Source organism: Sus scrofa, chromosome 13, assembly GCF_054392235.1.
Source record: "Sus scrofa isolate SSC_HxYL_T2T_F1_AM1 chromosome 13, Sscrofa_HxYL_maternal_Yorkshire_Landrace_v2.0, whole genome shotgun sequence".
NCBI classification, from domain to species: domain Eukaryota; kingdom Metazoa; phylum Chordata; class Mammalia; order Artiodactyla; family Suidae; genus Sus; species Sus scrofa.
In genome coordinates this window covers 156,174,130-156,189,708 of record NC_139395.1, presented here as the reverse complement: position 1 = coordinate 156,189,708, position 15,579 = coordinate 156,174,130, and the positions used below count along the sequence as shown (strand labels likewise).

Below are 15,579 nucleotides of genomic sequence, written 5' to 3'. Positions count from 1 at the left end.
GAATCATATTCCATCATGTGGGTCAGAGAAGCAGGTCTGAGAGAGAAAAATGAGGAGACTCTTATAAAGAGACAAATATTCCACTTTTAGTTCTAGTTTCTAGTTAAAGTCTAACTACTTCCCTGACCTTGGTTGGGATCCCGGAGATGTTCCCTATACCCATGTGATAAATTTTTCCTCTGTGTTAGCTTGGAGTATAAGCAAAATAACTTTAATACAACAGGGAAGGGATAAGCAATCAGTACCAAAAAAAAAAATCTTACCACAAAATAAATCAGGAGTAAACAAGCTTTGCCAAAGCTACATTTATTTTCTTGGTATGGTGGTGGGCTAAAGGTAAGCTTGGGTCAATGAGAAAAGATAAGTGCTTACTTTAGGTACATGAAGGGCTCACAACTCTTCTAGTTGACCATAGGGTAACACTTACTTATATTACCCGATTTTTTTTTTCTTTTTTTTAGGGCTACACTTGCAGCATAAGGAAGCTCCCAGGCTAGGGGTTGAATCTGAGCTGCAGCTGCCGGCCTATGCCACAGCCACAGCAACACAGGATCTGAGCCTGTCTGTGACCTATACCACAGCTCACAGCAACATGGGATCCTTAACCCACTGAGCAAGGCCAGGGATTGAACCTGCCTCCTCATGGATACTAGTTGGGTTTGTTACCACTGAGCCACAATGGGAATGCCCTGATTTTTAAAAATACTTATTTCACATTACTACTTCTAACAACTATTTTCATTCCTACTGTACAGAAGAGGTTACTGAGTCCCTGGGAGAAAAAAATGACTTATGTAAGATTTCAGAGTCAGCAAGAAGGAAGAAATACAACACAATCCCCAGCTTTCTGTCTATTAAATGAGATGCACATTCCATCCCAGGCTCAAGGATAGAAGCGAAAACACTGGGATATTTTGTACTTAAGGGAAGAAGATCCCAATCATCTTAGTATGGGGAAAAAAATTTTAAAGTCAAAAGATTTTTAAAGATCTGTACTTTAGAATGAGCATTTTTTTATATTTACTTACTGAGTAAAAAATCAATGACAATAATTACAATAATGTCAACAATGCTTTAAAACAAGTTTTTTTATGTTATTAACCAATAAAACAAATTGAAAATTTTGTGTTTATGCTGGGGTGGGAGTAAAAGAGAGAGGAAAAAAAAAGAGAGAGAGAGATGGAAAGAGAAAGAATATAACTGAACGATCTCCCTATTTTTTAAAATTTATTCTACAGATAGTGGTTGGTACACTTAAAGATTCCAAATCCCTACCACTAAACCAAGACACTCCAAGGAACCATGGACCTAAGAAAAAAGGAAGTCCAATGAGGAACACTGGTTGTTTCTAATTTTAGACATTTTTTTTTTTTTTTTTTTTTTTTTTGTCTTTTGCCTTTTGTCTTTTTAGGGCTGCATCTGCGACATAAGGAGGTTCCCAGGCTAAGGGTCTAATTGAAGCTACAGGTGCTGGCCTACACCACAGCCACAGCAACGCTGGATCTAAGCCTCGTCTGCAACCTCACAGCGACACTGGATCCTTAACCCACTGAGCGAGGCCAGGAATCGAACCTACCACCTCACGGTTCCTAATCAGATTCATTTCTGCTGTGCCACGATGGGAACTCCTAATTTTAGACATTTCTGAAGTGGTTAACTTTAGAATCTTCAAAAATGATTTCATTTAGTGAAAACAGTTTGGAGATAGCCTTGCCTTACCCACCTTTCCTAAGTGGGAAACCTGGATTCAGGATTTTCTGGGAAGGATGAGAGCTTTGAGTTTAGTACGAAAGGCTTAGGAAAACAGAAGCCCCTCAAGGTATTATAAACAGGAAGGGATTTCACAAATGAATTAGAGACATACACAATTTTCATTAGGACTGAAAGGGTAAAGGTCAAGGAGGCCACTGCTGTCTTTTGGAAAATCCAGAAGTGCATGACTCACAGGGAAGCTGTGAGCAGAGACCACAGCTGTCTGCAGCAAGAAGAGCACTGGCTAAACACGATGTTGTACCAACCTCGGCAATACACCCGCTCACAGCTGCAGCTAGAGAACAAAGGCTGCTTCTTCCCTTCCGCTTCTGAATTTCCCAGGCATGCTTCTCACAGGCTGAATACAGCCTGGAGTTATGCTGATAGGGTGCTGGGAAATGTAGTTCTCAGTCTTCTTTCCCGTGATTGTATGAGGGGGAAGGCTGGTGATGATTGGTAGTAATTACCCAGTATAACCTACTTCTTTTCTCAAGTCCATGAAACTCTTTTGAATCATGTTTATCTTCTAATCTACCTCATGTGTTCACCAAATATGAGGCATCTATCTCTCAAGCAAATATAGATGCACTTGTCCTCTCCTGCAAAAATGAAGACTCAGAGTTCCCTTGAGGAGCCATAGCCATCTCTGAGTAGTGTTAATTCCTCTTCTAGTTTGGTCATAATTCTTTGATAGACACTAAAGATTAAATTATAAGGTTAATAACAACTAACACACCTTATATAAAATGTATGGAAAAGAGAGAGAATAAAAAGAAGAAATTGATATATGAGCTATCTATATCTTTATCTCAAACATGTATCTCAAACAATAAATAAATAAATAAATAAAACATGACTAGCACAGTCCTCATTTTCAGAAGTGTTCACAAGGCCATGAACTTCCTTCTTCTGCCACCCATTCCATGTTCCCTTTATAATCAATCAGGACCTAAGCCAGCCACACCTATTTATCTACTGAGATAACCAAATCTTCATTCCAGAAGGTCCCCACATTGGGTTGCTACAGACTTCCACTAAATTCTACCAGTCAAATATGGAATATACCTCAGTAAATCCCCTAGGCTCCAGACACTCTGCCTTACCTCTTTTATGCAATAGCAATCCCAAATCCTTTCATAATCAGAATGAATCACCAGTCATACACTGACTCCCTCCTTTGTCTCTTAGTACAGTGATGGAAGGAGCCCTAAATGGTCAGATTGTTGCATCAGCTTCCAATGATAATTAATGCTGTGTCCCCTGGTGAAAAGGATTCTTTCCTTTGGGAATCAACACTTATAAATCATCAGAGTCCAAAGTTGTGAACTGAGGGTTTTCTAGACCCATACATTCTGGCAATGGGATAAATGATACCATATATGGGTTTCTGTTTTGGAGTATTTACTGTATCTTGCTTCAGAGTGAATGAAGAACATGATAAGACCAGTCAATCCCATGAGTGTGACTCTTTCTCTCACTTTTTATTTATTATTTTGGCTACAAAATAAAATTCCTTGGTCAGAATAAAAATATTGTGTGTGATACCAAGACAGTGAATAATGCATTCAGTTAAGTCCACAGATGGTGGTGCTGGCAGAAACGTTGCTGACAGAGAAGGCAGACCCATATCCATATTATGCATCTATTCTAGGGAGATAAAAGAACTGCTGCCCCCTCAATGATGGAAAGAGTCCAGTGTAATCAACTTGCCACCAGGTGGCTGGCTGGTCCTCCTGGGGAATTTGCCATGTTGGGAGCTCAGCTTTGGGCTCTGCCATTGACATGTCAACATATTGGGCACTCAGCAGCTGCAGCCAGAGGCAGTCTTGGTGAGGAAAAATCCATGTTCCTGAGCTCATGAATAACATCCATCCCTATTAACATGGCCACTTTGTTTTGTTTATTAGTTTGTTTTTATTTTTTAATAAAGTATAGTTGATTTACAATGTTGTGCCAATTTCTGCTGAACAACAAAGCCACCCAATCATGCATATGTATACTCTTTTTTTCCTAATATGACCACTTTGTTGATGAGCAAGTTGTGGAGTAGCTGGGGAGGAAGCCAACAGCCATCATAAATCAAGTTGTCCAGTCCCTGTGATTACTGAGTCTTCTCTGGAGCAGGTGCTCTTTGTTGATCAATTGCATGAGTAATAATTATCCTTAACTATATGCCCATTCCAAAAGTCCATCCACATACCTCTTCCTCAGAGCTCCCTGTCTCCAAGCCTCTAATCTTGATATCCCCAAATCCCATCATCCAGCCAAGCCATTGCCTAATATGGATCTATACCTCTGGCTATCTCTGAAAGTCCTTCCCATAGGAAGGTTTTAGCTTCCCTACTGTCCTCTAGGGCCACCCCTGCAATGTATTAGCAACACATTCCATGTCTGGGGGAAAACATCACATAGCATCATCTATAAAGGCCCCAGATCTTCCTTCTCTGGTCAAATTATCATAAGCAGCTTCTCTTGAGTCCACAGGTATGGGATGAGGAGGAGGCAGCAATAGAGAAGAAGCAGATTCCGTAAGAGTCCAAACCACGTGCTCAAGCAACTTACTCCTGCCTCTAGGACTTACTCAAATCCCATCTCACCTATACTATTTCCACTTGATTACGGAATGCTACAGCACATGCTCAACTTCATGGCTTCATTAACCAGCTGCCACTCAACAGATGCTATGTAGACTAGGTTACATGGCCACACGCTGTCCAATGGTCATCAATTCAGTCTTGGAAGCAATCATAGAATTGCTTTACACAGGGTATTACTTGACTTTATAATCCTAAGGGTCTGTACTGCGATTCTCTAATCAGAGTTTTCCTGAGGTTCCAGAAAACATCCCTCTCTGTTCCAGAAATCTCACTAGATCTGACTTAATAAGGCTCAAGAATAGAGCACCTTGCCCTACAGCATGTAAGTGCTGCACAGCCTTCTCTTACTGGGCTCCACTCAAAACCAAGAGTCTTACAGGTTATTTGATAAATGAATCAAAGCATCACATTGAAATATGCTATTCAGAGAAGCTGACTAATGCTGCACTTCTCTGTTGGGACCAGAAATGAAAAATGCAAGAACCCACCTCTCACACTTCAGAAGGGACACCTCAGCAGCCCAGAATGATAAATTCCTATGAACTTCCCTAAAGTGATGAGCCCTGACTATTCATGGGGAATATTGCCACCTTCGTACACAATGTGCTGATGAATACATCTAGAAAATTGCTATTCACCAGGGCAATTGGTAGGATGAAACAGTGTAGAAGTCCAGTATGATGGCCTACGGGTTAGTAAGATGATCAAGGTTCCTACAGACCCAACAGGACAGAGTCTGAGAATTGGCACTGATGTAGGGTAAATGACTGAAGCATACTGCTGTCCCTGTTAGGTGAAAGAAACAGCCTCTGGTAGTCCGTGCCATTCAACAAAGAGAAAAACAACTGCAAGATAAATGGCTACATAGGAGGTCCTAGAGACAAGATGGTTATGAATACCAAAAAGTACAAGGCCAAAGCCATAAACAGAATGAAGATATCTGCTCTTGGAAAGAGACCATATCTAATACTTTAGCTAAAAATGGAGTTACCAAACCCGATAAGGTTTAAAAGGTTCTATTGTTCTTCCTCAAGATCTACTTGTTTTCTGTATAGAATAAATATACATGTTAGATGCTGATGACAAAACCACACTTTTGCATCTTTCAATGTTTTCTGGTGGCACTAATTTTGTAATTAATTTTCCAAAGGAAGATAGTGTTTGGTTTACTATTCGTGTAGGAGAGACAATTCCATGGGATCCTCTTTGGCTCTTCCTATAATGATTGCCCTAAGTCTACAAGTTAGGTAGCCAAAGCAGGGGTTTTCCTGTGGCCAACTGTGTTTTCCAGCTATGAATTCAGGAACTAGAGAAATAACTACAGGGTGGTGTGGTAGATGCACTGTACTCACCATGAGATTAACTAAAGCCAAAAATCCTTCCTCTGACTGATGGACCACAGAAGTATACTGGATCCCCAGGAGTAGCTTCAGTTGAGAGCTAACATTTAGGAATGACCTAAAAAAGACGGGTTTTCTCACTTCTCAAGAGCACAGAGTTTTGGGGAAATGGCTGCATGAGCCCTTGGGAGGAGGCCAGAAGGACTACTTATAGTTTGCAGAATAGTGTAGGGCTCCTCCTCAAGGGGAGAAACTTCCCTTCTTTATTCAAGCATCGTTGGGTCTGTGAACTCTCCAACTTTCACACAGACTGGAAAGTGTGTGCTAGAACTTTCATCACCATTTTTATGAAATAGATCAAGGCTTTCTATTCACTAGACAATGATTTCTCAGTTATTCAGATCAGATAAGACTCTAGGAGGCTTCCCACCTATGTCAGTCCCAAGGATACCAAGATCATTGACCTATTCTCTCAAATCTCTGCCTGTGAAATCATTCTGATCATTGCTTTGGCCATGCTGCTCATTACCATAACCATGAATCCCTTTCCTTGGGTAGTTAAGCATGATCATCTGTCCTCTGTCAATCCAGGATGCCAAATCCCCATTTATTTAAGGGAGTTCATTGCAATCATGGCTTTTCCCAGTACAATTCTTAGTCTGTAGAGAACAACTAAAGAATTTTTCAAAGACACCTATGTTCCCCTCACTAATGTCTTTCCCCATGCTTTAGTAAAAAAAAATAATTTGTTATCTAGGCCTTTCTGATGAATGTTAAGCAAGGGAGTCATGTATGGTAAACCTAGTCTGACAGTTCTGCCTTGCCAAACCTTTAGATTTGTCCCTCTGCATTTTACCCTAGAAAGTCTAACATCTCAACTTCAGTTACTACAAGCCACAATTAAGTTTACATTTATGTTCAGGTAAGCAATTGTTAGAGTCAGTTTCAGTAGTCTGAGATAAAACTTCAAATGCATTTTGATAAATTCAGTCCAAAATCAATGCTACATTATTTCTTCCTTGGTATATAAATTTTAAGAACATATTGGTAGGAGTTCCCGTCACGGCTCGGCAGTTAATGAACCCAACTAGTATCCACAAGGATGTGGGTCTGATCCCTGGTCTCGCTCAGTGGGTTAAGGATCCGGTGTTGCCGTGAGCTGTGGTGTAGGTCATAGACGTGGCTCAGATCCCGAGTTGCTGTGACTCTGGTGTAGGTCAGTGGCTACAGCTCCCATTCGACCCCTGGCCTGGGAACCTCCATATGCCGAGGATGTGGTCCTAAAAATATGAAGAAAAAAAAAACCTATTGGTAAATCTTCTTTTGGTGAATATGCTATCTCCTTCAAGGTTGGATTGTTTCCATTTATCCCTGGAGGCTGCTGAGACCCAATATTAGTTTGGATCTATGGACAATGAGAGAGAGTGGGGGTAAGACTTAAAGATAGTCAGCTTCTCCTAAGTGCCTTAGATCATTTTATAGCAGAATATCTTTAAATGAGGAGACAAAACACCTTGTAGACAGACTGAGGAACGACTTCTCCTGACAAGGGAATTGAAGATGATTTGAGGTTCAAAATCCAAATGTTCAACAGACTCCATTCAAATGTCCCATTCTAATTCTAGGTACACCATGCCTTCACTAATTCCCCTATGCACTAATAACCATTTATCCCATAGTCCTACAACTTATTTCCTCCATAACATCCTATTACAATAGCTGTTTTGTTTCCTGAAGCATTATAGTCAATAGACTTTTAATTATGGAAAATACAAAGGAAAATTTAACTAAGTGTTTATCACCACATGCCATGGACTACCAGCATTCCAATGTTCCCTCGTCATTCCTCATTTAAGTCTAAATAAATCAGATAACAAATCCTACACTCCACATTTGAAACTCTGTTTACTGGATCCTAAAGCTTTATCAAATAGGCTTTAGTCAGTGTGAGGGTTCATTTTAGGTGTTAAATTGTAGGATGTTTCTGATGAGATTAAAATTTAAAGTGGTGAACTCTAAGTAAACAGACTGCCCTCCCTTTATGTGGGTGGACCCTTATCTAGTTGGTTGAAAGCCTGAATAAAACAGAAAGTCCCAGCCTCCCTACGTGAGAGTCAAATCTCCAGAAGACTGCCTTCAGACTTAGTCTGCACCAATACTCTCCTGGGTCTTAAGGCTCCCTTTAGACTGGAACTTCCCCAGTCTGCCAGCGCACAAAGCAGAATTTGGATTCACCAGCCTCCACAACTGCATGAGCCAATTCCTTCTAATAAGATTTTCGCTCCTTCTATACACATACACATCCTCTTGGTTCCATATCTGTGGAGAACCCTGACTAATCCAGTCAAGAAATCAGAAACCAGTCAAGGGGGAAGAGATTTAATATAGAGAATTGCAGGCTTACACAATTGTTGTCAGGGCTAGAGATGATTCGAAGGTCAAGGGGATTGGTACTGGCTTTCAGACAATGCAGAAGTGTAAGAAGCACAGGGAAGCTACTGCTAAAGATCTCAGCTGCCTACAGCATCAAAGAGGTGATTCTCTGAGTTCCATGGTGTCCCAATGGTTAAGGATCTGTCATTGTCACTGCTGTGGCTCAGGTCACTGCTGTGGTGTGGGTTGGATCCCTGGCCTGGGAACTTCTGCATGCTGTGGGCATGACCAAAAAAAAAAAAAAAAAAAAAAAAGGTATTCTCTCAAGAAAATGCCCTGAAACCACTGACATGCCCTGTATCTGCAATCTGCTGAGGCCAATACCATGCCCTTAGCTGCCTTAGTAACTCACTTTTCTTTCCCTCTCGCTTCAAACCTTATACAAGTACCTCTCATCAGCAAAGGCACCACAGAACCTGCCAAGAAGGGAATCTAAGAAATGTGGTTCTGAAGAATCAAAATCATGGGATCATAGCAGGGAGGTGGGGGTAGTTGTTGCTGTTCATAATGGGGCAGGGATGCGTCTAAGCTGACCACAGAAACAGCAGCGCGCCTGCAGTGTGCTTGGTGAAGAACAGGATCCCTGTGATAAAGCACAGCCCAGAAGAATACTCAAACAAGTTGCAGGAACACAGGAAGTCAGAGCGGAGGCTGGCTTAAGCAGTCACATGACCAGCTCCTCCTCTGCAGAGAAGGAATCAAAGCCCAGAAAGGGAATGAAGCATCCCTTGGGTCATGGTGTTAAGTACTGGCATAGTCAAACTTTGAATCCAGAAATCATTTCAGATTCTTTCCACCACTCAGGGGTTGTATTTTTGAGTTACTTGCCAAATCTTCAGCAAGTGCATAAGCCGTTCTCTCTCAAACACCATGCTCCCGGGCTCGCCACCCTTCATCCCAGCAAGCTGCACCCCTACTCTGGATAATATACCCCTCCCACCACATGCACAGTAACAAATCACACCCTAAAGATTATGCACCCAAGACACATCATTTTTGGTAGGAGGATATCCTGTTTTAAAAAAGATTTGGACATTCAAACAGTTCTTCTTTTCCAGTTTTCCTCCTTATGTCTTCTTTCTTCTAGCCTCTGCTTTGGGACCCACATCCTCTGGCCACCAGAAAAGAACATTCTTTTTTCTAAGATACAATTTGCCTTCCATTTATGTCTACAAACAAATCATGACTCAACAGCTGCCCTGGACTCTGCCCATAAAATCTCCCCATATTGGGCTTTCTATCCTCTTGGCTCACAAGCATCCCAGCAAGCACCCCAAGCTTTCCTCTGAGTCTCAAATCCCTTTTTTGTTCCCCTCATAAATCTGTTCCCATAGCTTCACCACCCTGGCTTACTAGCTCTGCCCAGATAAACATTAGCACAGCATATTATCATATCTAATCAGACTTCAATTTCTCTGGTTTCAGATTAGAATAACTTAATCCTCTTAGAGAGGGACAATTTGGCAACATTTCTGCCCTTTGGTGATAAGAGCAGGATTGTGATTTTGCCAGGCCTACAGGAAGAATAAGAGGGCTCTGTTAAATCCTACTTTGCCAGGCACCTGTACCCCCCAGCCCTTGGGAAGGTTCAAAGGAGCCTAAGGAATTGCAGACAGATGGGAAGCATGGTAATGGCCAGAGCCTGGCACTGCAATGCAAGACCAAGTAGCTTTCTGGAAAAAACAGGGCTGGACCTTGAGGCCTGTATCTCAAAGAAAGAAGATGAGGCAAAGTAAGTATTTACTGTCTTCTCCTGGACACATGGATGATCTTGCTTTGATGGCACATGTGCAGAGACAAAGAGAGAAGGAAATGCCCCAGGAAAGACTCAAACTCAACTTAGCAATCAGTTTTGTTTCGGAGGTTGTGGAAGACAGAACACAGGACACAGCTGCCTGACGTTGAGCCCCGCCAACTGCTAGAGGCAGTCTGGAAATCTGGTCCTGTCTGATTAGCTGCTCCTCTTCCTCAGGGCCACAGGAAGATGCTCACCCACAGAGCAAAGGTCAGGGGTCAGGGTGAATGGCACCCTGCATTTGGTCTTTGTTAGACATTCTTCCTTCTCCCTATGACATAAACCACCAAGTCCTCTCTCATGCCAGGCAGTTGCTGGATTTAGGTGACTTGGCTGAACTCAGAACGAGCATGGAATGTCTGCCAACGCTTGTTCCTGACTCCTCTCCAGAACTTGTCCATTTCCCAATAGAACAAACACCAAAATAGATAAAATTTCACAACTCTCTAACTGACAGGAAGGAAAAAAAAAAAAAAAAAAAAAAAAGTCCCCGTTCAGCTTAAAACGGTTTAGCAGTGAGAGGCTCCAGAGAATTCTTGAAGAGATTGGCACTGGCCATGCGTAGGCCAGAATGTACGCTTTCCAATTATCTGACATCCTCTTCCAACACATCCAGGGCACTCTCTGCATCTCATTTGCATCAAATTCATTTTAGCACATTTCTGATTACTATTTTATTATTCCCTTTTCAATCCCAAACTTTCAATATCAGAGGTTTATTATCTTAAGTAATTCCTAGGCTTATAAGCAACCTTTCCTCCCTACTCCCCCCTCCAGCCCTACTCTCCACAAACTACCCTCCCTCCCCCACCACCGCATACACATAAGTATGCCTCATTACCACCCCTATTACTGGTGTGAAGTATTTCATATAAAGTCATCAAGACTTAGACAGAAGCTGTCAGTCATAGAAAGGTGATCCTCAAACTTGCTGAAAAAATATTCTTTTCTTCACACCCACCATTCCTGGTGTCAAGAGGATCAACTCTTTAGAATAACCCTCAATAAAATACTGCATGGTTTCCTGTATTGGCAATCACTACCACAACAGGAAAGCATGTCCTGAGGCTTTGATGATTGGGTAAAAGGTAAAAAGCAGGAAAGAAAGAAGATGAGGGCAACAGAGAAAACTGGACAGGGCAGGAGAACAGAAGAACATGGAATAAGACCAAGAGGAAGAAGAGGAAGGGCCACATATGTGATCTCTCCTCAGCATCTCCAGAAGTTTCATCTTCCAGAGTCAGCATGTTATCTGTATTTGGCAGATACGCTGACAGAGAGACACTGGCAGGCAATAGGATCCTGGAGATCCCAGCATCCCCTATAAGAAGAGAGACCAAGGGACCAAGGTGCAGTCCAGCTGATCCATACCATGTGAACAGTCACGGCCATTCCAATGTTCTCCCCATCTCCAGAACACATCTAGAATTGTGAAGTCTTTTGCCAACCTAATCTTTCTGTGCTGGCTGACCCACATGGAATTTCCACCATGGAGGGTGAACTCCCTACTGAGAGACAATTACCAAGTTCACATGTAGAGGATAACCACCACAGAAAAGGGCTAATGGTTCCTGCTGCCTCTTTCATGCCCACATTCTAGAACTGAGACAAGAGGAGTGAGCAGATATTAGGCTTTGCCAAACAGGTGAAAAATGAGCTGTGAATTGTCTTCTGCTGGAGGAGGCAAGGCCTTTGTTTAAATCATAATACCACAGCTGACGCGATCTCAGGAGGTGGCTTGCCCCACTAACCCCTCAGGAAAAAAACTGTCCATGTATAATGTCTCCACCTCATTAGAGCTTTGGTTCTTTTATTAAATACTGAGCACATCAGATGGTTCTCTTTGGTGTGGGGAACAGAATCCTTGTTCTTGGAGGGGGATGCTGTGTATCCTCCTGAGAAAGTCCAGTTGGCCATGCTAATTGCTAACAGATTTCTCACACAGTTAGTTCTTCATCTGCCCAGGAAGTACAAGCTGCACCACAGGAGATATGGGACAGAACTTTGTTGCTAGGAGTCTAAATGATAGTGGCAATTAATTATTCACACCAGTAAAAGGAAGAAACTTAATGAGCAGCTCAGCAATGAAACCTACTCCTGGAAGCTGAATAAGATAAAGAAGAAATGGAAATCCCTGGTCACTTGGTCCCTCAACTGATCTTTAGGTGGGACCATGTTCTATGGCAGAACAAGAAAGGACCTTGTCTAAGACCCTCATTTGCAGATAATGGAACTGAGAACTGGAAGAGGGAAATAATTTGCCCAAAACACAAAGAAAGTCGGTGGCTGTGAGCTCTTACTATGCGCTATGTTCTAAAAATTTTATATCTATGTGCTCTTTTAATAACTAACAATAACCAACAATTCTATGAGGTAGAAAACTTTCAGTGAAGCTTGACTGATTGTCAGTTATACTAATGGGGCAGTTGTGTCCTGCTCATCTGGAAACTCACCTAAGAGAACCTTTCCCAACTGATATTTCTACAGACTGCTTACCTTTTCCTAAGATACTGATACCTAAACCAGCAGATGCCAGACTCAAGAGGAACCAACCCAGAGTGAACCCAGGCACAGATTTTTAATGGCTATAGAGTATTAAAACCATGAAACAGGAAATAGAAAGAATCCAGTTAAATGAGAGACAAAGGGGATAGCTCCATCCTGCGGTGTGACATTCTAGATTCAGTGCTCTTACAGCCTTTATCCTTGAATGCTTGCTATGAACAAATTCAAAAGGAATTTCTTTTCTTAGGCTAGCTTGAATGAGTTTCTACTTCTTACAATCAAAATTTACCTGTCAAAACAGCATGCACATGCATGTGCGTGTGTACATACATGTGCGTGTGTTCACATCCATGCACTAAACTGAAGCATATCACATGAAAGCGCTTCTACTAAGAAGATGAGAAGAGAAAAGACGACTAAGGCTTGGAAGGTAAAAAGTACATCCCATTTGGAGTCACAGGGTATCTTCTAATCTTGAATCAATAATAAAAATCATAAGTAATGCCAATGAATATGAAACTAACATCTGAGTTCTTCCTATGTGCTAGTTTCCAAGCATTTTATATGCAATGTACTTTTTTAATCCTAACAACTTCGTATCATAGGAAGTATTATTATCCCTATTTTATAAATGAAGACACTGAAACATAGGTTAAGTAACTAGTCCAAAGCCCTCCAGTGAGTAAGTGGCAGAGCCAGGATTTGAACTCAGAGAATATAGCTTCCTAGCCCACGGTCTAGGTGGTGGATTGGCAGTAGAGTCCCTAGGTTCCTCCTTCTCTTTAAGGGACCATAGTCTACTAAGGGGTTTTCAGAATTCCATAAGGAAAAGGTAGGCATAAGCAAACAGGTCAGCCTCTTAGGTACTAGGCAAGTGGAGGGTTTAGGATTAAAAAAAAAAAAATGCAAAATAATTATTGCTTCAATTTGTCAGCCCTTATGATTCAAACCACTGTGTCAGCTGTCAAATGACGCTTGACTACACTTTGATTTTGACCTCAATGATAAGACCCACAGGTCAACAATATAACTCTATCAGCCATAAGTGAGATGCCACACTCAGTCTTTGCAGTACCAATGAGGATTAGCGGCTTGTGAGTTGGTGGGTTCTAGCAATATATCACTAATATGACCAAGTATTTAGCCCTATGAAAAACAAGGTTAAAAACAAAGTTTGCAACTTTTTAAAACTCATATGTTGTTTTAATTGTGAAGAATTAGATTACTTTGTTTGTATTCCATGCCAGGAGCCCAAAATCAGCCTGCAAACTCCTCCTGCAATTGAAACCAATTTACTACTTAAAGCAGCCCAAATTAACTGTTTTATCTTCTCTTAACTCTTGAACAGAAAAGATGTAACCCTTTCCTTTCCCACTGGTATAACAAGCCTACGTGGATAACAAAGGAGAGACAGTTACAAATATCAGAAGACAGATGATAAAAAAATGAAAGAAGCATCACTGCAGGTTATGGGAAAACAGTATCATAAAAGTCACTGGCAGAGCTAGAGAGTCATACAAAATATAAACTGCCTAAAGAGAATAGATATTGGTTCAATGGAATCATCCCAAATTTGGTCTTATGTTTGAAGACAGAAAAGAAAATATATCCAATTTATCTAGGTTCAGGGTCTGAAGTAGCTGGCTCACAGGCTTGTTTTCTATGAAACCTGTTCAAAGGAATAACCTGATTTCCTGCTCATTAGGGACTGCCAACCAGATAATTCAGTTTCAGCCACGTAGTAATACTTTACAACCCAGAGAATATAAAGAAAAGGTGGTGGTGAGAAAGCAAAGTAAAGGAAGGAGCAACAGCCTCTTTTTGTGAAACAACACAGGATACATCAGCATTTTCAACTTCAGCAAAAAATAAAAGAGAATAAAGAATTTGGAAACCTAGAGCCTACAAATCTCTTTCCATTCCCTTCCTGTCCTTCATCTATTCCAAGGTGTTTGGAGAAACCAGGGCAATTACTAAAGATTATCTAGATCCCTAATGTTTGCTTAGAGTCTATATTCATGAGGATAAAATTCTGGGCAGGGGAGAGAGAGAGGGCAGAGCATGCATAAAGATTCTGGAAGGGAGAACAAGTCAAAGTTTAGGAACATCAGTCATGTGACAAACATAGCATTGACCTTTACAGAGAAAGTTTTTAGTGACTCCCAGGGAACACACCTAAAAACATTTATTTAGCATGTCCAAAGTCCACCACATCCCTTAATTTTCCTCTGTGTTTGCACCTGTCCACATAACATATAGACACCTTATGTTTTCATAATGATTTCTGATTTACAAAGCACTTCTCCATTCATTAGGGCTCCTGGTTCTCCATGCAATCCTACTGGCAGGCACCATTAGAGGTGGGAACACTGAGTCTCACAAAGTCTGAAACTTTTGCCCAAAATGTGACACAGCTCTATCTGGTTATAACATCCATCCAAATATTAACTCCCTCCCTCTCTCTGCTGCTTTAGCTGCCAGATTCCATCAACTCCTTTTTAAATAATCATATACAACATTTCATCCGGGTAACTAGACCCTCTTTTTCTCTCAAGCCATGTGCTCCAAGAAGAGTTGACTCCATCCTGAGTGATCTGACCCTGATCTGTCCTATTGAGTATCACATGCCCTTGGGATGGAGGAATAACCCAATCAGGACTCATAAGACACACTTAAATTTGGTTTAGTCTGTTGTTTAAAAAAAAAAAAAAAAAAGTGATCTCTTTTCCACTGGACTTAAATCGCACAAAGTTCTGGTGCCTCTAACAACTATCATATGGAACCTGATATTGCAACCAGCTCTGAAGGAGAGGAGGGTTGAGGGAAGGATGACAACTGGATCCAGATGGCACTTTATGAGCCCCTCGATCAAACCACATGTGAAGGGCAATTCTCTGTCTTTTCAGTTAAGAAAAACAACACATTTCTTTTTTTTCTTAAGCTAGTTTGAATTGGGTTTTCTTTCATTTATCCTAACTAATACATTAACCAATGCCTTATGTCCTTTCCCAAAATATTCCTCAGGACAAAAAAACATGATCTTCCCAGATGGAAGACTAGAACATAAAAGGTCACACAGCCAGGACTCCAACCTAAATATTCCATCACCAGGTAGAATGGTACTTAATTAGACCTCTTCGTTATTGTTCTTGTTTAT

General features: G+C 41.2%; 1 protein-coding gene across 2 annotated transcripts in view; it reads right to left on the bottom strand.

Moving 5' to 3' along the window:
- Positions 1–15,579, bottom strand: part of LOC110256420 (uncharacterized) — a 256,045-nt gene that overhangs the window by 122,960 nt on the left and 117,506 nt on the right. The window lies entirely within an intron of this gene.